The following is a 25,304-nucleotide window of genomic DNA, read 5'->3' on the forward strand; positions in this document are numbered from 1 at the left end:
TTAATTTTACCACAGAGTTAGGACAGACTCTTTTCAGCTTTATTGTTGTGTTGTTAATGTCTTTGAGGTGTTTGTCACATACATACACAAAAATCAGCAGAATGCATATTCCATGTCAGGTAATTGGTTGCTTTTTTTAAATGAAAGCCCAAAGAACAGACTGTTTTAGTATGCTGGGACTAAATAAGAAATCTAGTATTTTTGTGATAATTAGAAACCCAGCATGCAGTTTACATCACTAGTTGGGAATGCTGCTGGGACAAGACCAGACTTTCCCAGTGTCACTGGCCCACGAGACTGATTCTTGTCTGTCCAAAGAAGTTGCAACATGGAAATTTGAAAAGAATTCTCATTGGCAGTTCACCCAGGTGTTCCCTTTGTTTTATAGACTAGTGTAATAGCCAGAAGCCACTGTTCTGCTTTTTGGCTTTTGATCACACCCACTCACACAGTCATTGGCTCTTCTGCCACAACTACTTTCAATAAAATGCTTTATGTAATGAGGACAGATTTCATGAGTTTAAAAGCTCCTCCCATGTACTTCCTTTTTATATTTGCCTGTTTCCTTGGTTGTTAAAGATTTTACTCTCTGTTTTCAGGAGGCTTATGAATTACCCAATCTGCTTTAAAAAAAAAAAGAGGTGCTGAAGATGTATCTACAGAGGCAGACTGATGACTCAGCCAAGTTTCAGAGGAGGTAAGCTGCCCTCTGCTGGATGACCGTTCAGGACATGCAGGCTGCTATGAAGGAACCGTGCACAGCCCACAGGGTTGAAACCAGTGACTTCCCTAAAGGGCCATGGAGCAGTGGACCATATTGGATGGCTTCCTGGAACTGAATATTGGTGAGTTTCCTATTGCTGACCCTGAATCTCTCCACATGGCTCTCCATGCACTAAACTTTTCCTGCCTTTAACTTCTCATTTGCCTTCAGTCCATTCACCACCAGACTACGCAGACTTCTGAGGTAAGGAGAATCCTTAGATCTTTCTTTTCCTAACTCTACTGATGCAAATCTAACACATGCTTCCCTCAGGTCTCCCTTTTTGATTCTAAAAATCCTGATCTGGATGTCAAAAAAAACAACACTGGGAGGTCTTTTAAATGCCAGTTTGTGTGTGTGTATATACATACGTACATACATATATATATTTATTGAAGTAGAGTAAGTCAGTTTACAGTGTGTCAATTTCTGGTGTACAGCATAATGCTTCATACATGAACATGCGTATATTCATCTTCATATTTTTTCATCGTAAGTTACTACGAGATATTGAATATAGCTCCCTGTGCTATATAGTATAAACTTGTTTTTTATCTGTTTTATGTATATTAGTGTCTGCAAATCTCAAACTCTCAATTTATCCCTCCCTACCCTCTTCCCCCCTGGTAAGCATAAGTTTATTTTCTATGTCTGAGTCTGTTTCTGTTTTATAAGTAAGTTCATCTTTTTTTCTTAGATACAACATATAAATGATATTATATGGTATTTCTCTTTCTCTTTCTGGCTTACTTCACTTGGAATGACAATCTCTGGGTCTGTCCATGTTGCTGCAAATGCCATTATTTTATTCTTTTTTATGGTTGAGTAGTATTTGATTGTATACAGATACCACAGCTTCTTTATCCAGCCATCTGTTGATGGACATTTAGGTTGTTTCCATGTCTTGACTACTGTATATAGTGCTGCTATCAACACTGGAGTGCATGTATCTTCTTGAATTAAGGTTCCCTCTGGATATATGCCCAGGATTGGGATTGCTGGATCATACGGTAAGTCTATTTTTAGTCTTTTGAGGAATCTCCATACTGTATTCCATAATGGCTGCACCAAACTACATTCCCACCAACAGTACAGGAGGGTTTCCTTTTCTCCACACCCTCTCCAGCATTTATCGTTTGTGGCCATTTGAATGATGGGCATTCTGCCTGGTGTGAGGTGATACCTTATTGTAGTTTTGATTTGCATGTCTGATAATTAGTGATATTGTGCATTTTTTCATGTGCCTATTGGCCATTTCTAAGTTTTCGTTGGAAAATTGCTTAAGTCTTCTGCCCATTTTTGGATTGGGTTGTTTTTTTTTTTATTATAAAGTTGTATGAGCTGTTTATATATTCTGGAATTAAGGCCTTGTCAGTCTCATCTTTTGTAAATGGGTTGTCTTTTTGTTTTGCTTATGGTTTCCTTTGCTGTGAAAAAGTTTGTACGTTTAATTAGGTCCCATTTCTTTATTTTTGCATTTTTGTTGCCTGGGTAGACTGCCCTAGGAGAACATTGCTAAGATTTATGTCAGAGAATGTTTTGCCCATGTTTTCTTCTAGGTTTATAGTGTCTTGTCTTATGTTTAAATCTTTAAGCCATTTTGAGTTTATTTTTGCGTATGGTGTGAGGGCATATTCTAACTTCACTGATTTACATGCAGCTGTCCAGTTTTCCCAACACCACTTGCCACCACTTGCTGAAGAGACTTGTCTTTACTCTCTTGTATGTTCTTGCCTCTGTTGTCAGATTAATTGACCAAAGTTTGTAGGCTTACTTTTGGGCTCTCTGTTCTGTTCCATTGATCCATATGTCTGTTTTTGTGCGAACAGTATGCTGTTTTGATTATTGTGGCTCTGTAGTATTGCCTCAAGTCTGGGAGGGTTATTCCTCCAACTTCATTCTTTTTCTTCAGTATTTCTTTTGTGATTCCATATAAATTTTAGGATTATTTGTTCTAGTTCTGTGAAAAATGTTCTGGGTAATTTTATAGGGATTCCATTAAATCTGTAGATTGCTTTGTGTAGTATGGCCATTTTAACAATATTATTTCCTTAGTTGATGGTTTGTAGTTCTCCACATATTAGTCTTCATATAAGTCTTTTACTTCCTTGGTCAAATTAATACCCTAAGTATTTTATTTTTTTGGATGCAGTTTTAAAGGGGATTGTTTCTTTACTTAAAAGGGATCCAAACTGGAGAAGAGGTAAAATTGTCATTCAAGATTAACATACAGAAATCAGTAGCATTTCTTTATACTAAAAAAAAAATAAAATGCCACTACTAAAAGAAAAAAAAACTTGCTTCTCTTGGAGGCAACATGGAATGCCTCTAGCTAACTAGGAAAGTCACAAACAAGCATTTGGGAAATAAAAAGCACAATGTTAATTATTTCAATCTATGATCTAGACAGACATGAATACAATTACATTTAGCTATGATTTCCACCATAGTAAGTACCACAATATCATAAAATAACCAAAAATGTTAGTTGTTATTATTATAGTGTCATTCTTGGTTTATCTTTTAAAGGTAGTAATTCTTAATTATATTTTGAGATGAATGTATAAATTATTGGCTTAAAAAGAAAGTTTTAATTAAAAGCCTTAAAACTTTCCAGTTTATACAACATTATTTTAAAAAATGAAAAATCAAGGTATTGAGAATTCTTTCAAATGGGACATTTTCCCAGAGAGTCACAGTATGTATGACATTTAATAAAATTATAACACTACCCTGTAAGTGGTAAGTATTAGCAAAATAAAATATATTTTCACATTTATTTAAAATATGAGGTTTTTTACTATAGAGGAATAACAAACCTAAAACCTGGAAAACTTTTTACTAGAAAACTTTGACACAAAATGGTCTATATCACTTCCACAGCATAATTTAAAACCCAGTTAACACAATTTTAACACAATTTGGAGAATATTTTCCAAATTAAAACAAAAGACGACTTTGCTGGGAGCAATTCAGCAAAAATAGGCAAATAAATATCTTTCAAAGTTAACTTCAAGGTCATTTTCAAAAATACTTTAAAAGATGAAGCTCATGTAACTGGAGAATATTTGATAGAGCCCGTTCTGTAGGCATGGCTAAGTCTATTTTGGATCAAACAGAGGCAGCCAAGCTGAAAAAAGGTGCCTGTATCGAACTTAGGGAGTTGTAACCTGCATCAAGGGCGTCACTTACTGTGAATGACCCAGCAGCTACTGCAGCATTTACCAAGAATACTCACCTCAAACAATATGCCTCCTGATTTCCTCTGTGAGCTCAATGGGGTGGTAAAAATGGAAACTTTCAGTTAAAAAAAGGGGGGGGGGGGGAGAGGCAGTGATTTGAATATCATTTTGAAGAGAAAAAAACAATAGAAGTGACTTTGAAAACTTACCACACAGACAAGCTCCAGCTTAATCTGGAAAATCGCAACTCACATGCTTAAGCAGGAGGACCATTATTTTCTGACCCTGGCTCCAGTGATTATTTTCCTCACAGAAAGGAAAATGAACACATTCAGTGAAAGGTCAACCTTTTGGATAAGATGAATTAATTCTTTTTTGTTCTCAGTGATAAAGGATGTTTTAACAAAATTGGCTTATCTAGAAGATACTTTTTCAAGGCTAAATAATTCAATCAATGATTGCAAGAAGACATTCTCAAGGTTGTTACTGCATATGACAAGATCAGTACAATTAAAATGAATGTTGAGAGCTGATCTAGGAGAATTGCTGTGTGGATGATGAGGCATTTGAGCACTTTAGTTCAATTAAAAGTAATGATGTTTACCATGTCTTTGTTAAAGATAAGAATAACATCATCATTCAGCTTTCTTCACTAAAGTGTCCTTTGATGAGTATATGCTAGAGATGGTAAAAGAGAACTCCCAGTGGAGCAGAGAAATTTCAGCCCTGTCGTATGGCTCCAATGTACCCACAACTCATAAAATTTCCAGCAATGGTTTGAATATACACTGTCTTGAACTGACTCTTTGGAAACATTAGGGACATTTTTATTGTAGCACCAGAAGATATTTCTGGCTCATGGAACCTCCCTCATTTCAGTCCATTTCATTTTTAAAATTCATAAAGTCAATTGCAACGGCATCTCATCTAACAACCAGGGAATATAGAAAACAGTATCTCTAAGTGTAACCAATGGCATGTAAACATAAAGTAAGCACAAGTATATTATTGAGCAGAATGCAAAATTCAAAAGAATCATTAAGATAAATATAAGAGCTATTAACTTGGTTGAGTCATCAAAAACACCCAGGACATATTTCCCTCCTGTTTTACACCTGCTTTGCCAAAAGCCTTGAGAAGTTTGGCATTATTTAACCATATGCAAATGTGTTTTCCACTAAGGCCTCCACCAGTGACCAGTGAGTGCTCTCTTAGTCAGTCTCCCCCATGAACAGTGTTTTTGAAATGAAATGTTGATGCTTAGAAAAATCAATGTTAGTTTTAAATGAATATTGAAAGTCAGAAGTTAATTAAAGACCATTGTGTATGTAGCCCAGTTTTGCTTAAAGCAAAAAGCATGGTTTGGTGATTCCTTTTGGCCAAGTTACTTAATCTGTCTGTGATCTATTTTTTCCTATCTATCTCAGATGAGAATAATGTAATCACTTCATGGGGTTGATTTTTTGAGATTGTGATTGCAGATGGAGTAAATTCATCCCAGAGTTGCAAGTGCTCCATACTGAGGTAGCTTGAAGAATTTGACATTAACAGGGAAGGCTGAGATTACTGAAATAGAAATGGACTTCAAGGGGACCATCAAACCATAAACATCCTGAGACAGTAGAGAGAACTAAAACGTAAAGCCCGTAATAAACGTGACATCAGTAATCATCAGGAACAGGTACCTACAGAGACGAGTCTGTGGAAAATTGAAAAGCTACTCAAAGACAGTCAAATCTTAACATCTGGGGGAATGTTAGTGAAGGGTAAATAGGAGTTGTTTGTATACTTATTGAAAATAAAAAAATCAGCCAGTGGCTGGCTTTTTACATCTTTTTTTTTGCCACGTGACATGTGGCAGTCCATTTGAGGCCCTGCCTTGGGGTAACTTGAGAAAATCCCAAAGAAGAGTAAAACAGATGATCAGGGTTTAATATTATATATTACCAAGTTAATATACGTCCTATGAGGACCAGTGAAATATATCAGCATTGTTAAGTCTAGAGAAAAGGGGAACAGTTGTTATCTTCAAGCGTTGTCAGTGGCTGTATTACAGATTTACCAACCAGATGATTTCTGTGTTCACAGAAAGCTCAAAAGCTGTAATGTATTTAAATAAATTTAGAGTTTTTGTCATTTAAAAAAAAACAAAAAACACGATCAAGCTTTCGAATACACTGCGGAACCTTTGTCTCTGATACCCAAGACAACAGTTCACCATCTTCCTGAGATGGTATGTTTGGTATTTTATTATGGCACCCCTGGCAAACCTAAAAAACACCAAAGACTGGGTGGGTGGCTTAAACAACAGAAATGTATTTCCTCACAGTTCTGGAAGCTAGACGTCGAAGACCAAGCTGTTGTTAGGTTTGGTTTCTTCTGAGGCCTCCCTCCTTGACTTGCAAGTGGCTGCCTTCTTGCCGTGTCCTCACGTGGCCTTTTCTCTGTGCACAGCTCCCTGGAAGCTTTTTGTGTGTCCAAATTTCCTCGTCTTAACAAAGACACCAGTCAGTTGGTTAGGGCCTGTCCTTTCCATCAGATCTGAGAGCATTCCTACAAGCAACAGCAAAGCAAAGTCCTTTTTGTACATAAGTCATCCAGTGTTGGTTTCTGTTACCTACAAGAAGAAAAACATCCTGATAATACCAACCATATTAATAAGATTTCCAGACAGTTTGCATCTCTATATGACTCTCCTGCTGCCTTTTCAGTAAATCAACCCCCATTATGCCAACAGAGAATAGAGATGTCTTTGCAAAGCTAAAGAGCTTTCCAGACTGAGGCATTAGGATGAATGGAGATTTAACTACAAATGGCTACTTCTTTCTGCAACTGAAAATCAGCAAAACATTGAGAACTACAGTCCTCAGATGTGATTACATACCGAACTAGTTTATTCATATTTGCACTTGTATATGCATTGAATCTATTTGGAGCCCGTTGGTCCTTCATAAGCACATCCTGGGTCAGCTGTTGTCAAAACGTGGTCCCGGGAAACTCTTAAAAAAGCAGATTCTCTGTCCCCTCTCCCAGGACTACTCTATCAGCAGCTCTGGGGGTAGGACCCCGTCTGTGTTTTTTGGTTTCGTTTTAACAATCTGTGTGTTAGTAAACCCTCCAGGTGATTCTGTGGCTCACTGAAGTTAAAGTGCCTTGGGGCGAAGGAAAGGCTCAAGCTGGAAAGAATCCTAAAATGTTGGGTGATTATATTACGTAACATATACCAATAGTTTTATTTTAAATGTTCACAAGAAAAGCCACTGTAAGCCATCTCACTCCAGAGGTCTCTGTGCTTGTTGATACGTGATCAATATGTAATTCAATCATTTAGCAAATACTGCTGATTTATACTTTTCTACACACTCGAAGAGGCATCTTATGAATAAAGAGAATATACAATTTGAAAATGATAAATACCCTAGATAACTGAACATTTTTTTCTTTAGCTTCATATCAGCAAAAATAATAGTTTGATAGTGAGTTAAGTGGTTACATACACCTCTTTATCTCATGTAAAAACTATTAGTTTTAAAAGTAGCTTTAAAAATGTTAGGAATATAATGAAATGTTCAAGTGTCCTGACTGGAGGACTGTGCACCCATCAGATGCTGGATTAGATGAGCATCTCCCAAGAATTTCTCCAAAAAGTGGAAAAGCAAAGTGTATAATCCCTGGAACCAATGAACGTGTTACCATACGCAGAAAAGGGATTTTGCCAATGTGATTATGTTAAGGACACTGAGATAGGGAGATTCTCCTAGATGGGCCCTGCATACTCACCAGGTCCTTAAAAGTGGAAGAAGGACTCAGAAGAGAGTCAGAGGGAAATGTGACTGTGGAGGAAAGTTTGCCTTGATGTGGTGTGAGAAGGACTCAACTTGCTGTTGCTCATTTGAAGATGGAGAAAGGGGCCTATGCCAAGGAAAGTGGGTGGCCTCTAAAACCTGGAAAAGGCAAGGAAACAGTATTCCTGAGAGCCTCCAGGAAAAGTGCAGCCTTATTGGCTCCTTGATTTTATCTAATAAGAACCATTTTTGGATTTCTGGCCTTTAGAACTGTATGATAATAACTTTGCATCATTTTAAGTCACTGGGTTTGTAGTGACTCATTACAGCAGCAGTAGAAAACTAGGACACATACCAGAGTATATCAGAATTATTAGTATTCTGTTTACATGTTGGGAGTAGGTAAAATCTTCTACAGTTGAAAGTGACTTACAGAACCAGCAGTTTGTTCCAAGAGAAAAAAAGATGAACTCTAGTAGCTTTAATTTTTTAAAAAATTTTCAGAGAATTAGGAGACCATGCAAGCCAAGTTTTGAAACTAACTTAAATTTAGGAAGTTATGAATTTTTAACAGCATGCAAATATTTTGAAATTTCACATCAGTTGTTGCTTAAAAATGGGACTAACTGCTCTGAAGACAGTCGTGTTACCAAATCTTCACATATAATTTTACAAACTTACATTTTCCAGTTTTTAAATAAACCAAAGCTGATCATTGACATTCTTGGACAATAAACCATACTCTATGTGTGTGTGAAGATGCAGCCTAGAAAGTTCATTTTGCACCTGCCCTTTTAAATTGTGTTGACTTCAGATGCAGTTTTGAAGATACTTTGTGAAAATGAAAATTACAGCAAGGACTGTTCTGTCTGGTTCCTTTGTTGGTTTGTGTATATATGTGTTTACTTACTGGACCTATCAACATTGTGACAGAATAAGTCTTTTCCCCAAAAGTGCTGCACCCTTGTGACGGAGAAGAGATGTAAAGAATTTCTAGGAATTATCATTTGTGGACTTTTGAATGATGGCCATTCTGACTAGTGTGAGTTGATACCTCACTGTAGTTTGATTTGCATGTCTCGGATAATTAGTGATACTGAGCATTTTTTCATGTGCCTATTTAGCCATTGTATGTCTTCATTGGAGAATTGCTTGTTTAGATCTGCCCATTTGGGGATTGGGTTTTTTTTTTTTTAATTATTAAGTTGTAACAGCTGTTTATATATTCTGGAAATTAAGGGCTTGTCAGTCTCATCTTTTGCAAAAATTTTCTCCCATTCCATAGGTGTCTTTTTGTTTTGCCTATGGTTTCCTTTGCTGTACAAAAGCTTTTAAGTTTAATTAGGTCCTATTTATTTTTGCTTTTATTTCTATTGCTTGGGTAGATTGCCCTAGGAGAACATTGCTAAGATTTATTTTGGATAATGTTTTGCTTATGTTTTCTTCTAAGAGGTTTATAGTGTCTTGTCTTTGAACCACTTTGAGTTTATTTTTGTGTATGGTGTGAGGGCATATTCTAACTTCATTGATTTACATGCAGCCGTCCAGTTTTCCCAACACTACTTGCCACCACTTGCTGAAGAGACTTGTCTTTACTCTCTTGTATGTTCTTGCCTCTGTTGTCAAAGATTAATTGACCAAAAGTTTGTGGGTTTATTTTGGGGCTCTCTATTCTGTTCCATTGGTCCATATGCCTGTTTTTGTACTAATACCATGCTGTCTTGATGACTGTAGCTCTGTAGTATTGTCTTAAGTCTGGGAGGGTTATTCCTCCAGCTTCATTCTTTTCCTTAAGTATACCTTTGGCAATGCTGGGTCTTTTGTGATTCTATATAAATTTTAGGATTATTTGTTCTAGTTCTGTGAAAAATGTTCTGGGTAATTTTATAGGGATCACATTACATCTGTAGATTGCTTTGTCAAGTATGGCCATTTTAACAATATTAATTCTTCCAATCCAAGAACATGGGATAACTTTCCATTTTTTTAAAAGTCACCTTTAATTTCCTTAGTCAATGTTCTGTAGTTCTCTGCATATGTCTTTGACTTCCTTGGTCAGATTTATTCCTAAGTATTTTACTTTTTTGGATGCTATTTTAAAAGGGATTGTTTCTTTACTTTGCTTTTCTGATATTTCATTGTTAGTGTAAAGAAATGTCACTGATTTCTGTATGTTAAGCTTGTATCCTCCTACCTTGCTGTAAGTCCACAAATGATAAATGCTAGAGAGGGTATAGAGAAAAGGGAACCCTTCTAGACTGTTGGTGGGGATATCGTTTGGTACAGTCGTTATGGAAAACAGTATGGAGATTCCTCAAAAAACTAAAAATAGACTTACCACATGATCCAGCAATTCCAGTGCTGGGCATATATCCAGAGGGATCCTTAATTCAAAAGGATACATGCACCCCAGTGTTCACAGCAGCACTATATACAATAGCCAAGACATAGAAACAACCTAAATGCCTACTGACAGATAACTGGATAAAGAACTTGAGGTATATTTATACAATGGAATACTACTCAGTCATAAAAAATAAAATAAAATAATGCCACTTGCAGCAGCATGGATGGACCTAGAGACTGTCACTCTAAGTGAAGTAAGCCAGAAAGAGAAAAATACCATATGATATCACTTATATGTGCAATCTAAAAAATTTTAAAAAGACACAAATGAACTGATTTACAAAATAGAAAGACTCACAGACTTAGAAAAAAAACTTATGGTCACCAGGATGGAAGAGATTTGCAGATACTAACTAATATATATAAAACAGATAAACAATAAGTTCATATTGTATAGCACAGGGAACTATATTCAATATCATGGAGTAATCTATGGTGAAAAAGAATATGAAAATGAATGTATGTTCATGTATAACTGAAGCATTATGCTGTATACCAGAAATTGACAACATTGTAAACTGACTATACTTGATAATGAGGTGATAAGATTTCTAGTCAGAGACTAGCATCACAGGGCTTGTGGTCATAAATTGCATCTATGATTACATAGAGACTGCTGAGAGTTAGAAAACCAGGGTTCTTCTCCCAAGTCAAATATATCTAAAGCTACAACTTGCACAAATATTGTATTGGGGGAGAGTGGAATTTTGCCAAGGACACAGCTTATATAAATGGAGAGAAGTCACGTATTTATGTTATGAGCCAAGCCTTGTAACAGGCATTTGAAATGCAATTCCTCACTTAATCTATGCAAAAAAAAAATTTAGTAGGTAGCACTGTCTCACATTTTATCAGTAAGGGACAAATTAGAGAAACAGAAACCACTCAGATACTTCAACAGAAAAAATTTAATCTAGGTAGTCACATGCATAGATGTTGGTAGCTGAATGAGAAAAAAAGGAAGATGGGAGAAATCCAGGAAGCAGGCTCCATCTGTAAGGCTGGGGAATTAAAGGGAAGAAGTTAAGATCATCAGAACATAGATCTTCCAGTCAAGATGGTGGAGGAGTAGGACCACGAGCTCAACTCTCCTCACAACTACAAGAAAACCACAACTGACTGCTAAGCAACCATGAAAAAAAGACTAGAACCTAGTGAAAAAATTCTTCAACTGGAAGCATAAAAAGGGAACCACAAGCTGGAGAAAAATTATATTGCAAAGGCCTTCCCACAGGAGTGAGAGTTGTGAGCCCCACATCAGGCTCCCCAGCCCAGGGTTCTGCCAGTGGGAGGAGGAGACGCCAAAACGTGGTTTTGAAGGCCAGCAGGGCTTAACTCCAGAAGCCACACGGGATTGGGGGAAACAGACTTCACTCTCCTAGTAAACCCACACAGAATCTCACGTGCACCATGTCCGAGGGAAGAACCTGGGCCAGACTTGCCTGCTGGTTTTGGAGGGTCTCCTGGGAGGTAGGGGTCAGCTGTCACTCTCCTTGGGGACATAAAAGCTGGTGGTGGACATTCAGGGAGTATTCATCTACATGAGCTTTCCTGGAAGCTGACTTCTTGCTTGAGTCATTAGCACCAATACCTAGCCCCAACCAACAGCTTGTACGCTTAAGTGGTGGGAAGCCTCAGGCCAAACAACATACTGGGGTGGGTATGCAAACCCCATCCATCAGCAGACTTCCTGAGTCCACAACTGCCTCTAAACACAGCCCTACCAACCAGAGGGCCAGGACCAAGCTCTACCCAGCAGCACAGACTCCCACTGCCAGGCAACCTGTGTAAGTACCTAGTCCAGCTTCATCTACAGAAGGCAGATAACCAGAAGTTAGAAAACAACAATCCCAAAGCCTATGGAAAAAATCTACAAACACAGGCCAAATTCTACCCCGAGACCGGCTGGACCTTGACTCTTGGGTGACAAGAGATGAGTGTACTGCTGGGATACACAGGACATCTTCCACAGAAGGCCACCTCTCCAAGGTCAATAAATATAACTGAAAAAAAAAAAAAAAGAAAGAAAATTAGATAATATGGAGCAGCAGAGGAATATCTTCCAGGCCAAGGCACAAATGATGAGGAGATAGGCAATCTATCTAAGAAAGAGTTTATAGAGTAATGATGATAAAGATGTTCAGAGAACTGAGGAGTATAGATACACAGGGGGAAGTTTTTAGCAAAGAGTTAGAAAATATAAAGAATACACAGAGTTGAAGAATACAATAACTGAAATCAATAATAACCTCGAAGTAACCAAGAATAGACTAAATGAGGCTGAACGGATCAGTGACCTATAAGGAAGATTAGTGGAAATCACTACCACAGAACAAAGAAAAAAGAAAGAAAAGAAATGAAGAGAGTTTAAGAGAACTCTGGGACAACATGAAGCACACTAAAATTTGCATTACAGGGGTCCCAGAAAGAGACAGAGAGAGAAAGGACCTAAGAAAATATCTGAAGAGATAATAACCGAAAACTTCCCTAACTTAGGAAAGTGAACAGTCACCCAAGTCCAGGAAGCACAGAGAATTCCACACAGGATCAACCCAAAGAGGAACACACTGAGGCACATAGATATCAAACTTGACAAAAATTAAGGATAAGGAGAAAATATTAATATCCCAAAAGGTTATCAGATGATTTTTTTTTTCAGCAGAAATGCTACAGGCCAGAAGGGAGTGGCATGATATATTTAAAGTTTTGAAAGGGAAAAACTTACAACCATGAATACTTTATCCATCAAGGCTCTCATTCAGATATGGAGAAATCAAAAGCTTAACAGATAAACAAAAGCTAAAAGAGTTCGGCACCACCAAACCAGCTTTACAACAAATGTTAAAGAAACTTCTCTAGGTAAAAAAGGCAAAGGCCACAACTAGAAAGAGAAAATTAGTTGAGGGGAGGAGGGTACAAATGCAGGGTATCTAAAATGCATTTGAAATTAAGAGACCAGCAACTTAAAACAATCATCTATCTATCTATATGATCTATCTATTTATCTATCTATATAGACTTATATACGAAAACCTAATGGTAACCACAAACCAATGTAACTCTACAGTCATCAAACCACAAGAAAAGAGAACAAAAATAAGAGAAAAAAAAAAAAAAAGCAAACCCAAAACAATGAAAAAAATGGCAGTATTAACATATGTATTGATAATTACTTAAATGTAATTGGGTTAAACACTCCAAAAGACATAGACTGGCTGAATGGATACAAAAACAAGACCCATGTATACGCTGTCTACAAGAGACTCACTTCAGAGCTTGAGACACATGCAGGCTGAAAGTGAGGGGATGGAAAAAGATATTCCATGCAGATAGAAACCAAAAGAAAGCTGGATAGCAATACTTACATCAGAAAAAAATAGATTTTAAAATAAAGACCATTATAAGAGACAAAGAAGGATACTACATAATGCTCAAGAAGAAGACACAATTTTAAGTAAATATTCACCCAACATAGGAATACCTCAATATGTAAGGCAATTGTTAACAGATACAAAAGGAGAAATCTACAGTAACACAGTAATAGTGTGGGGGACCTTAATGCCCCACTTACATCAATGGATAGATCATCCAGACAGAGAATCAATAAGAAAGTACAGGCCCTAAATGACACATTAGACCAGCTGGACTTAACTGGTATCTATAGACAATTCCACCTAAAAGCAACAGAATAAACATTCTTCTCAAGTACACAGGGAGCATTCTCCAGAATCGATCACATGCTGGCCCACAAAGCTAGCCTCAACAAAGTTAAGAAAACTGAAATCATATCAAGCATTTTTTCTGACCACAATGCTATGATGTTAGAAATCAACTACAAAAAACAAACAACAACAAAAAAACTGCAAAAACTGCAAACACATGGAGGCTAAACAATATGATACTAAACCACCAATGGACCACCAAAGAAATCAAAGAGAAAATAAAAAACCACTTTGGGACAAATGAAAATGAAAACACAATAGTCCCAAACCTCTGGGAATCAGCAAAAGCAGAGCTCAGAGGGAAGTTTACAGCAATACAGGCCTACCTCAGGAAACAAGAAAAATCTCAAGTAAACCACCTAACCTTACACCTATAGCAGCTAGAGAAAGAACAAACAAAACCTACAGTTAGTAGAAGAAATCATAAAGATTAGAGCAGAAATCAATGAAATAGACTAGAAAGAAAGAAAAGTTCAATGAAACTAAAAGCTGGTTCTTTGAAAAGATAAACAAAATTGATAAACCTTTAGTCAGACTCATCAATTACTTTGGGAGAGGACCCAAATTAATAAGATCAGAAATATAAGGGACCATAAGAGGCTACTATGAGCAACTACATGCCAATGAAAAGTCCATTTCTTCTAGGTTGTCCAAGTTCTTAGAAAGGTACAATTTGCCAAGACTGGACCAGGAAGAAATAGGAAATACGAATAGACCAATTACCAGTACTGAAATTGAATCACTAATTAAAAACTCCCAACAAAACAAAAGTCCAGGACCACATGGCTTCACAGGCGAATTCTACCTTTGAGAAGAGTTAATACCTAGCCTTCTGAAACTATTAAAACAGTTAAAAAACTGCAGAGTAAGGAACACTTCTGAACTCATTCTGAGGCCACAATCACCCTGATACCAAAATCAAAGTACGACAAAAAAAGATAATTACAGGCCAATATCACTTATGAATATAGATGCAGAAGTCCTCAACAAAATACTAGCAAATCAACTCCAACAATGCATTAAAAGGATCATACACCATGATCAAGTGGGATTCACCCCAGGGATGTGAGGATTTTTCAATATCTACAAATCAATCAAATACCACATTAAGAAACTGAAGAAAAAAACACTATGATCATCTTAGTAGATGCAGAAAAAGCTTTTAACAAAGTTCAACATCTATTTTTGATAACTTTACAGAAAGTGGGCATAGAGGGACCATACCTCAACATAACGAAGGCCATATATGACAAACCCACAGCTAACCTCATACTTAAAGGAAATGCTTTCAGCTTTTTGCCAGTAAGATCAGGAACAAGATAAGGATGCCCACTCTTACCACTTTTATTCAACATAGTTTTGGAAGTCCTAGCTGTAGCAATCAGAGAAGAAAAATTAACGGAATCCAAACTGGAAAAGAATTAAAACTGTCACTGTTCATGAATGACATAATACTATACACAGAAAACCCTAAAGAAGCAGCCAGAAAACTACTAGAGCTCATCAATGAATTTGGTAAAGTTGTAAGATACAAAATTAATATACAGAAATCAGCTGCATTTCTATACGCTAACAATGAAATTGCAGGAAAAGAAATTAAGGCAACAGTCCCATTAAACATCACACCAAAGAAAATAGCCTGGAATAAACCTACCCAAGGAGGCAAAGGACTTGTTCTCCGAAAACTGTAAGACGCTGATGAAAGAAACAGAAGACGACATAAACAGATGGAAAGATATATACCATGTTCTTGGATTGGAAGAATCAATATTGTTAAAATGGCTGTACTCTCTAAGACAATATACAGATTCAATGCAATCTATCAAATTACCAATGATATTTTTCACAGAGCTAGAACAAAATATGTTAAAATTTGTATGGAAACACAAAAGGCCCTGAATAGCCAAAACAGTCTTGAAAAAGGAGAATGGAGCTGGGGGAATCACACTCCCTGACTTGAGTCTATACTACAAAGCTACAACAATCAAAACAGTATGGTACTGGCACAAGAACAGACACACAGATCAGTGGAACAGGAGAGAAAGTCCAGAAATAAACCCACACACTTACAGTCAATTATGACAAAGGAGGGAAGAATATACAATGGAGAAAAGACAGTCTCTTCAATTAGTGGTGCTGGGAAAACTAGACAGCTACATGTAAAAGACTGAAATTAGAATATTCTCTAACACCATATATAAAAATAAACTCAAAATGGATTAAAGTCCTAAATGTAAAACCAGATACTATTAAACTCCTAGAGGAAAACATAGGCAGAACACTCTTGGAGATAAATCACAGCAATATTTTTTTTTCAAACCTGCTCCTGGAGTAATGGAAATAAAAGCAAAAATAAACAAATGGGATTTAATTAAACTTAAAAGCTGTTGCACACTAAAGATACCATCAACAAAACTAAAAGGAAACCTACAGAATAGGCGAAAATATTTGCAAAAGATGCGACCGACAAGAAACTGATTTTCAAAATATACAAACAGCTCATACAGCTTAATATAAAAATAATTTTTAAAAAAAGCAATCCAATCAAAAATTGGGCAGACCTAAACAGACATTTCTCCAAAGAAGGCATACAGATGGCCAATAGGCACATGAAAAGATGCTCAACATCACTAATTATCGGAGAAATGCAAATCAAAACCTTAGTGAGCTATCACTTCACACAGGTCAGAATGGCCATCATCAAAGTCTACAAATGATAAATTCTGGAGAGGGTGTGGAGAAAGGGAACAGTGTTAGTGGGAATGTAAATTGGTGCAGCCACTATGGAGGACAGTATGGAGCTTCCTCAAAAAACTAAAAATAAACTTACCATATGATACAGCAATCCTGCTCCTGGGCATATTATCTGGAGAAAAATATAATTTGAAAAGACACATACATCACAATGTTCATAGCACTATATACAATACCCAAGACATGGAAACAACCTAAATGTCCATCAGCATATGGCTGGATAAAGAAGTTGTGGTATACATATATAATGGAATACTACTCAGCCATAAAAATAATAAAATAATGCCATTTGCAGCAACTTGGATGGACCCCGAGACTGTCATTCTAAGTGAAGTACACCAGAAAAACAAAGAAAAATACCATACATGGAATCTAAAAAGGACACAAATGAACTTACCTACAAAAAGAAACAGCCTCTCAGACATAGAGAATAAACGTATGATTACCAGGGGTTAAAGGGGGTGGGAAGGGATAAATTGGGAGGTCAAAATCTGCACCTCTTGGGGAGTGATGGAAATGTCTGCTATCATGAGTGTGGTGGTGCTTTCACAGGTATATACACCTATCAAAATTCATCAAATTGTACATCTGAAATATGTGTAGTTTACTGTATGGGAATTATACCATAATAAAGATTTTTTTAAAAATAGGATCAGAAAATAGAAGCTCACATAATGGATGCTGAGGGGATGGGACATAAGGCTTTCAAGGAGGAGTCAGCACCTGTCTGACCATTAGCCTCATCCTGAAAGTGCCAACAGGAGCTGAGAACTGGGGCCAACTGTTGCTGCTGGGAGGAGAGTCGATGAGAATTGCAAGCCAAAGGTAAAACGGAAGGTTTTTTCCCTCCCCTTCCCCTTCTTCTGGATCACCTAACAAGAAGCCAGCTGGCAATGAAGAAACGCACTTGGCAGAGCCCCAGCTCCCACCATAACAAAGCAGAATACAGAAAGGTGAATTAGCTGAGAGACCTAGCATACTATCCAGCACAACCATGTTACTCAGAATCTGCATGATACTCAGAAAAATTTAGCTACACTTGTAGAGTCATGCAATCAATACTTGGCACAGTCCTAATTTGAACTCTAGGTTGTTCCATCACAGCCTGCCCCTCCCATGCTTCCTTCCCCTATAGTGGTTTGCCTTGATGTTTGGGGGAAGTCTCATTAGAATGCTATTATTAACAGTTTTCCAGCTGATTTTAGGCCTCCATTGGAGCATCTAGCAGCATCAGGCTATTTGAGGCACTGGCCTTGGTCAGAAACCTCAATCCTGGCACCTTACAACAACCTGGCAAGTCACAGGTCCCACTGGGTCTGCAAAGCTTTTTGAGATTGTGATTGAATGGAGAACCCTGTAGCACTGGCTCTGAGACCGAATCAGAGACAGAGACTTGCTCATCTTCTCCGGGATTCACCGCCCACATCGGGAGTGGGGCTTACTCATAAAACACTTCACTTTCCATATAACGCAGTCTAAAATACCGCATGTAAAAGTAGTTTTTGAGAGTGATGTCTTACTTTTAAGGGAGTGCTCTGGCTAACTTACATCTGCAATGCTGGAAGAATAGGCTGGTGTATTTTCATTCTGTTTGTGTGAGTCCCTACGCACAGCTAAATGAGCGTGCATTTCGCCAGTGGTCTTAAAATGTAAGAGCAGACAAGTTTTACCTTAGTTGCTTTTTTGTATGAAACACAACTTCAGACAACTTGAAATACTCTCATTGGAGAAATGTTAATGAGTGGCCTTGGCATCTAAGGATCATTCTTAAAAATTTCCCACTCTCAAGGATTCTTTTTTCCTAAGTGCTGTTCTCAAGCAGTAAATGGAAAATCATAGTATCGGAAAGGTTACATTACTTACTGGATCACCCTTATTATGGTAACTCTAAGAGAAATAGTAAGTGGTTTAACAATTGCCCATTTATAAATGTGAACGTTTAAAAGAAAACACAGAGGTAGGATTTCAAGTCACAGGGAAAATTTTCATAAGCAATAACATTAGTCAAAATGTGTTTGCCTTCACAGTAGGTGGAAATGTGTGTGGTAGAGCATTTGAGACAAGAACATGTATTCAAGCCACATACATTGGACATTTTCAGTCAAAAGAAAAAACAGCTATAAATCAAGTTGAGTATTTACTATTTCAATGTCACTACAAAGTGATTTGTCAGAAGTTATCCCAATTGCTGCCGTATAGAATTTTTCTGAACTTTTTGTTGTTGTTGTTGTTAGAGTCAATACCTTGATTTGTTCCAAGGAATAATATTTACTCCAGGAAAACGCTTCTTCTCGTCATCTTTCCAAAACCTCTAAGTACCAAAAGCTCTTTTAGAGGCTGTTTTCTTTTGGATTTCTCACTGAGCCACCTACTCATTGGAGGAAAACTACTCAACACCAAAACCAAACAAAGCCAATTAAGAGACACTGTGGCTGAATGGTTGGTCTCACTGTCTGGAAGATCATGGTTAGTCCAATAAAGCCACCAACTTGCACAGATGCCTGAATAAAGATACCTTCCTTTCCAGTACACTGTGGATCTGACTGACTGGGCCAAGTGGCCATACTTAAAACTCCAAGAACTACCGAGATCCCCACCCAATTTTCTTTTTAACCACCCAAGGAGTATGGTATGAGTTTGTTAATTAGTATTTGTAACTTACATCAAGATTCCAACAGGAAATAAATTCTGGATACAAAGTGTTGAAAGTAAGGGTGTTCCCATAAGAAGTTTATATAAAACTGTGTCATTTCAAGTTGTTTTCCTTTTTTTTCCTTCTTTAGCTCTGGACAAGTTTCCTCTGCTGGTACAGGCATTTAAAAACTCACTACTACTATTATAATGTTGCCCCACTACTTTATATTTATCTTGTGTGGTTTGTAGCTGGACCTCATGTAGTTTTATGGAAACAAGCTCAAAATTAATCTTATTTCCTGTACACAGTCCAAACTGCACACAGGTCAACTGAGTGATGAGATGAACGGAATGAAGAACTTTTTATCAGGATTGTGAAATCTTAAGAGAACAGACATTGTTTAAAGCAATGAAAAAAACTTGAAGAAAACAAATTATCGAGCTGGGTATCTTTCATAGAAAATCTATCTCAAAACAGGATTTGTGATCTCAGTGTATTATATACCAATAAATAAATTTGGAGCAATCTGCATTTTCACAGGGCTGGAATAAAAATTGGAAACCACAAGGCTATTTTACCACATGCAAACAAAGTAAGTGCTTGTATCCATGTGTGCTTTCACATGCCTGCAAGTAAACACACACACATCAATAACCTACAGTTAATTATCATTATAAAACTAACACACCTTCATTATTAGAGGAGTTGACATAGTTCTGGCCTCTTACAGTGTCAGCATTTCAGTGTGCATAAAGCATGCCAAGAAAAGAAAAAGCTAAACACACACATACACACCTCTGAGGTCATGGTTACCTTTGATCAGGGCTTTTGCAAAATACCCAAAGCACTGAAAGAAACCATGAAGTTTGAGAAACATTTGTAGGTTCTGACAAGCTTCCAAGCTTCCTGGTGGGACTACTTTGTGTTTTTTTCCATCCTGCCGGAGGAGAGCAGTGGTTTATGGACAATCTCCTAAGCAATTAGAATTCCATAATTCAAATTAATAACCTCATAAAACACTGCAGATTATGTACTTGGTTTTTTTAACCTATAAGTAAAGTATTATTCTGATAGCAATTTTGAAACTGCTTGGAATTCATCCCAGTCTGGCTAAAAATAATTTTTTTCAAGTTAAAGACATTTGAAGTAAAAAAGATGGCATGAAATGAGTTTTTTTTTTTTAATTTACAATCAGATTTTCAGATTAATAGGACATGAAAAATACTTGCTTTCACCGGTTTGCTTTACTGGGAAGTAAATGTTAAGGTCAAGTTTTTCTCAAGCTGACCTTTTCCAAGTAGAAAGGGGGAAATGGCAGGAGGAGGCAGGAACACAACTTCATTTTCTCATGTTCCTGTTATGCGTCATCACATTGTCCAGTGAAATGAATGAGTAAATTAGGTTTTTGGTTTCATGCGCTGGATTATGTGTTTTATATATTTCCCTCCTTTTAATTTAGTAGGGCAGTTCTTTCCATTAGAAGATGGGTCTCATTAAAAGAAATGTTATTACGGAACTGTGTGCATTAGGTTTAATCTTCACTCAATTTAAAAAGAATACTTGAGAGACTAGTGCATTGATGCACAAGAAAATGATTAGTTGGGGTTCCTTTTAAAGAGAGAAGCCAAATGTGTGAAAAGTGGTGCCTCCAGGGCAAATAAAACACTCACATAGTCGGAAATGGGGGTGCGGGCTTCGCATTAATGACCGCACTGCTCTATTTTCAGACTTCCTGCCTTTCTTTAATGACCATTTCTCTTTTTCTTGAGACAGCAGACAAGAAGCACTAGGGGTTGCAGGAGGAATGAGGCTTTGGCCCGGCTAGAACAAGACCTGTCGAGGGATGCTTTTAAGGGTTTCTTATATTGTCTCACCAAAAGGAAAGTCTGTTACTAAGGTGCTGCATCCTGCTGTTTGAACCTTTCCTTCGCCCCAAGGCACTTTAACTTCAGTGAGCCACAGAATCACCTGGAGGGTTTACTAACACACAGATTGTTAAAACGAAACCAAAAAACACAGACGGGGTCCTACCCCCAGAGCTGCTGATAGAGTAGTCCTGGGAGAGGGGACAGAGAATCTGCTTTTTTAAGAGTTTCCCGGGACCACGTTTTGACAACAGCTGACCCAGGATGTGCTTATGAAGGACCAACGGGCTCCAAATAGATTCAATGCATATACAAGTGCAAATATGAATAAACTAGTTCGGTATGTAATCACATCTGAGGACTGTAGTTCTCAATGTTTTGCTGATTTTCAGTTGCAGAAAGAAGTAGCCATTTGTAGTTAAATCTCCATTCATCCTAATGCCTCAGTCTGGAAAGCTCTTTAGCTTTGCAAAGACATCTCTATTCTCTGTTGGCATAATGGGGGTTGATTTACTGAAAAGGCAGCAGGAGAGTCATATAGAGATGCAAACTGTCTGGAAATCTTATTAATATGGTTGGTATTATCAGGATGTTTTTCTTCTTGTAGGTAACAGAAACCAACACTGGATGACTTATGTACAAAAAGGACTTTGCTTTGCTGTTGCTTGTAGGAATGCTCTCAGATCTGATGGAAAGGACAGGCCCTAACCAACTGACTGGTGTCTTTGTTAAGACGAGGAAATTTGGACACACAAAAAGCTTCCAGGGAGCTGTGCACAGAGAAAAGGCCACGTGAGGACACGGCAAGAAGGCAGCCACTTGCAAGTCAAGGAGGGAGGCCTCAGAAGAAACCAAACCTAACAACAGCTTGGTCTTCGACGTCTAGCTTCCAGAACTGTGAGGAAATACATTTCTGTTGTTTAAGCCACCCAGTCTTGAATATTGTATTATGGCAGCCCTAGCAAACTAACACACCCTCTTAGGAAGATAGTGACCTATTGTCTGTCATGAGTATTTTGACCAGGGTTGTACTGGGTCTGTGGATTGCTTTGGGCAGTGTGGCCATTTTGATAGTGTTGATTCTTCCAATCCAAGAGCACAAGAAATCTTTCCATGTCTTTGTGTCATTTAGGTTGAGTATAGGTAACCTCCTTGGTTAAGTTTATTTCTAGGTATTTTGATATTTTTGAGGTAATGGAAGTGTTTATGCTGGTTATAAAATTCCGGTTTTTGAAGTGAAAAAAAATGAATAAAGGGCCACAAAAGGCAAAATATCCATCTTTCTTATGGGTGACTTGTATCTTCTTTATCCATTCAACTACTGACGTGCACTTAGGATGCTTCCATATCTTGGCAATTATAAATAATGTTGCTGTTAATAGCAGGGTGTATGTATCTTTTTGAATTAATTCTTATTTTGTGGTTGGCTTTATTCTTTTGATAACTATGTAATTTAAAAAGCTTAAGCTCTAAACATTCTTAGAAACAATGAACAGTACATATATGTAAATTAAAAATATATGTGCAGTAAAAAAAAAAAACAGCTATCAAGCCATAAAAGATATGGAAGAAACTTAAAAGACATATTACTAAATGAAAGAAGCCAGTCTGAAAAGGCTACAAACTGTATGATCCAACCAAATGACATTCTGGAAAAGGCACAGCTACAGAAACAATAAAAAGATCGTGGTTTCCAGGAGTTTGGGGAGAGGGAGGGAGGGAGGGAGGGAGGAGTGAATAGATGGAGCACAAGGGATTTTTAGGGCCACGAAATTATTCTATATGATACTATAGTGGTGGCTACGTGTCATTATGTATTTGTCAAAACCCACAGAATGTACAACATCAAGAGTGAACCCTAATGTAAACTTGGACTTTGGTTGATAATAATGTGTCCATGTTGGTTCATCGATTGTACCAAATATGCCACACTGACGAGGGATGTTGAGGGTAGGGGAGTACATATGTGTGAGTGGGGAGGGCTATGTGTGAACGCTCTTATTTTCTGCTCAATTCTGCTGAAAACCTGAAACTGCTTTAAAAAAAATAGTCTATTAATAAAAAAATAAATAAATGAAAGTATCACTATATGTTATTTAATATAATCACCCAATGTTTTAGGATTCTTTCCAGAAAACAAAAATTAAGGCATGATTATCTCCTTTCTTAAAACCCGATCATCCTGCTACTTAATGAGACAGCACCATAAAATAATAGTGCACACAGAAAGATGAAGAACAGGCACTCAATACTGCTAACACCCACTACCACTAAGTCTCATACCATCCATTGAGGTGGACAGTTTCAGCACAACACACATCTACCTCTCCAACTTCCAAGTCAGTGCTGAGGGGAGTAAAGGAGGGGAAACAGACCCCTGTTAGCAGCAGACTCAAGGGACTCTGGGTTCCTGCTCAAAATCAGAGGAGGACTTTGCACTGGCAGAAATGAGAAACATCCTAGGACCCTAGACCATTGCCTTAAACATTCTGTTTCATTTCAGCAAAATGGCTACTGACACACATATTTTATCATGCCTTGGAGATATTTAGTAGGTAAGTTGTAGGCCTTTTTTTTTTTTTCCCAAGAGCTACTGTCAGAACTAAATAATTCTATGTCCTCATAAAACTAGATTCTCTGCTCAGCCACCAATAACACAGAATCAAGTAACTTCTATAATGAACAAGGCATTTCTGACCAAGTGCTGTGTGGTAGGTAGTGTGCTGAGCAATAACCAGGGGGCAGACACTGCACCAAGAGTACAGAGAAAGCAAGGACATTTGCAGAAACTGGACATACTCTTTCACAGAAATATAACTCAAATATTTTAAATATGCAAGGCCCCCCTACTGCCAAGCATTTCCAGTAGCAGATTCAACACCACAAGTTATTGCATCATCTCAAAGAGACTTTCTACAATTAAATTTACCTTGAATATTGAATTTTTTCCTACACCCAGTTTGAATCAGCAACTCAAAATAAATGTTTTAATACTATCAGCCTACTAATATAACCTATGAAAAGTAGTAACATGGGGAATTTTAAACACCAATGACATCCTGGGTGTGGTAGGCACCATAATGGCCCTGCAAAGATGTCCGTGTGCCCACTCCGGGGACTTGTGACTATGATACCTTCATGGCAAAGGAGACTTTGCACATGTGGTTGAGACGGGAAGATTATTTAGCTGGACTCAAATCTAATTACAAGATCCTTATCAGTGAAAGAGAGGAGGCATGAGAGAAAGAGTGAGAGACGGAAATACGACAACTGAAGCAAAGGTCGGAGTGATGTGACTGCTGGCTTTGAAGTTAGAAAGAGACCTTGAGCCAAGGAATGAGGGCAGCTCTGGAAGCTGGGAAAGGCAAGGAACTAAACACTTCCCTGGAGCCTCCAGAAAACCCTTCTGGCACTTTGGTTTTAGCTCCGTAAGGCCACTTCAGGTGTCTGAATTTTAGAACTGTAAGATGACACACTATTATTTGAAGATACTAAGACTGTAGTAATTTGTGCCAGCAGGTATAAGAAACTAATATAATGGACAAACTGTCCTTTTAGTAAATGATATTCTAATACAGTTCTAAGATTTCACTAGTGATCATACAGCACAAGGTCTGCCCTTTTACTTCTCAATGCGAAGAGCTGCCACATCTTTCCTACTTTAAAGAGACAAAAAAGGAGAAGTGGGACATCACGGGAACCATGGATTTGATTCATTTGAAAACACTGCTCCTTTTCTAGTAGTAATAGTGTGAGTCAAGCCACAGCAAACACTTGTAGCACTCTCCAGGAAGCCACTGTTTCAAATCTGAGATCCAGTATTCCATTGGATCTCAATCATCTTCATTTAGATTTGCAATTTATCTGCTAACTTTCATTGGGAACAGTAGCAAACTTACTGAGTTTCACCGCAAAAACATTACAGCAGGACACAGCAGGAAACTCATACAACTGCCACTGCATTAGTCTCACCAAATTCAGCCTGATGTATGTGATACTGTTACATGAAACGTGGTAATTACTGAAATTAAATTATACACGTCAGAACAAAATGAATATCTACATTTGATGACAGAGGGTATTTAATTTGAATCAAAAACTTTAATGCAACTTCTGTTTAATAACTTATGAGGACTCATAGACACTATTATTAAATAAGCATATAAACTTTTGTGTACATGTGTATGTATGT

General features: G+C 37.5%; 1 long non-coding RNA gene across 1 annotated transcript; it reads left to right on the forward strand.

The window, feature by feature from the left end:
• The first annotated feature begins 580 nt into the window (after positions 1–580).
• Positions 581–22,653, forward strand: LOC116152671 (uncharacterized). The gene is made up of 2 exons (XR_010382709.1): positions 581–845; positions 21,720–22,653. It is a non-coding gene; the product is annotated as an uncharacterized LOC116152671 (long non-coding RNA).
• Positions 22,654–25,304: the final 2,651 nt, after the last annotated feature.

The sequence above is a fragment of the Camelus dromedarius genome, chromosome 10 (assembly GCF_036321535.1).
Source record: "Camelus dromedarius isolate mCamDro1 chromosome 10, mCamDro1.pat, whole genome shotgun sequence".
Lineage (NCBI taxonomy): Eukaryota > Metazoa > Chordata > Mammalia > Artiodactyla > Camelidae > Camelus > Camelus dromedarius.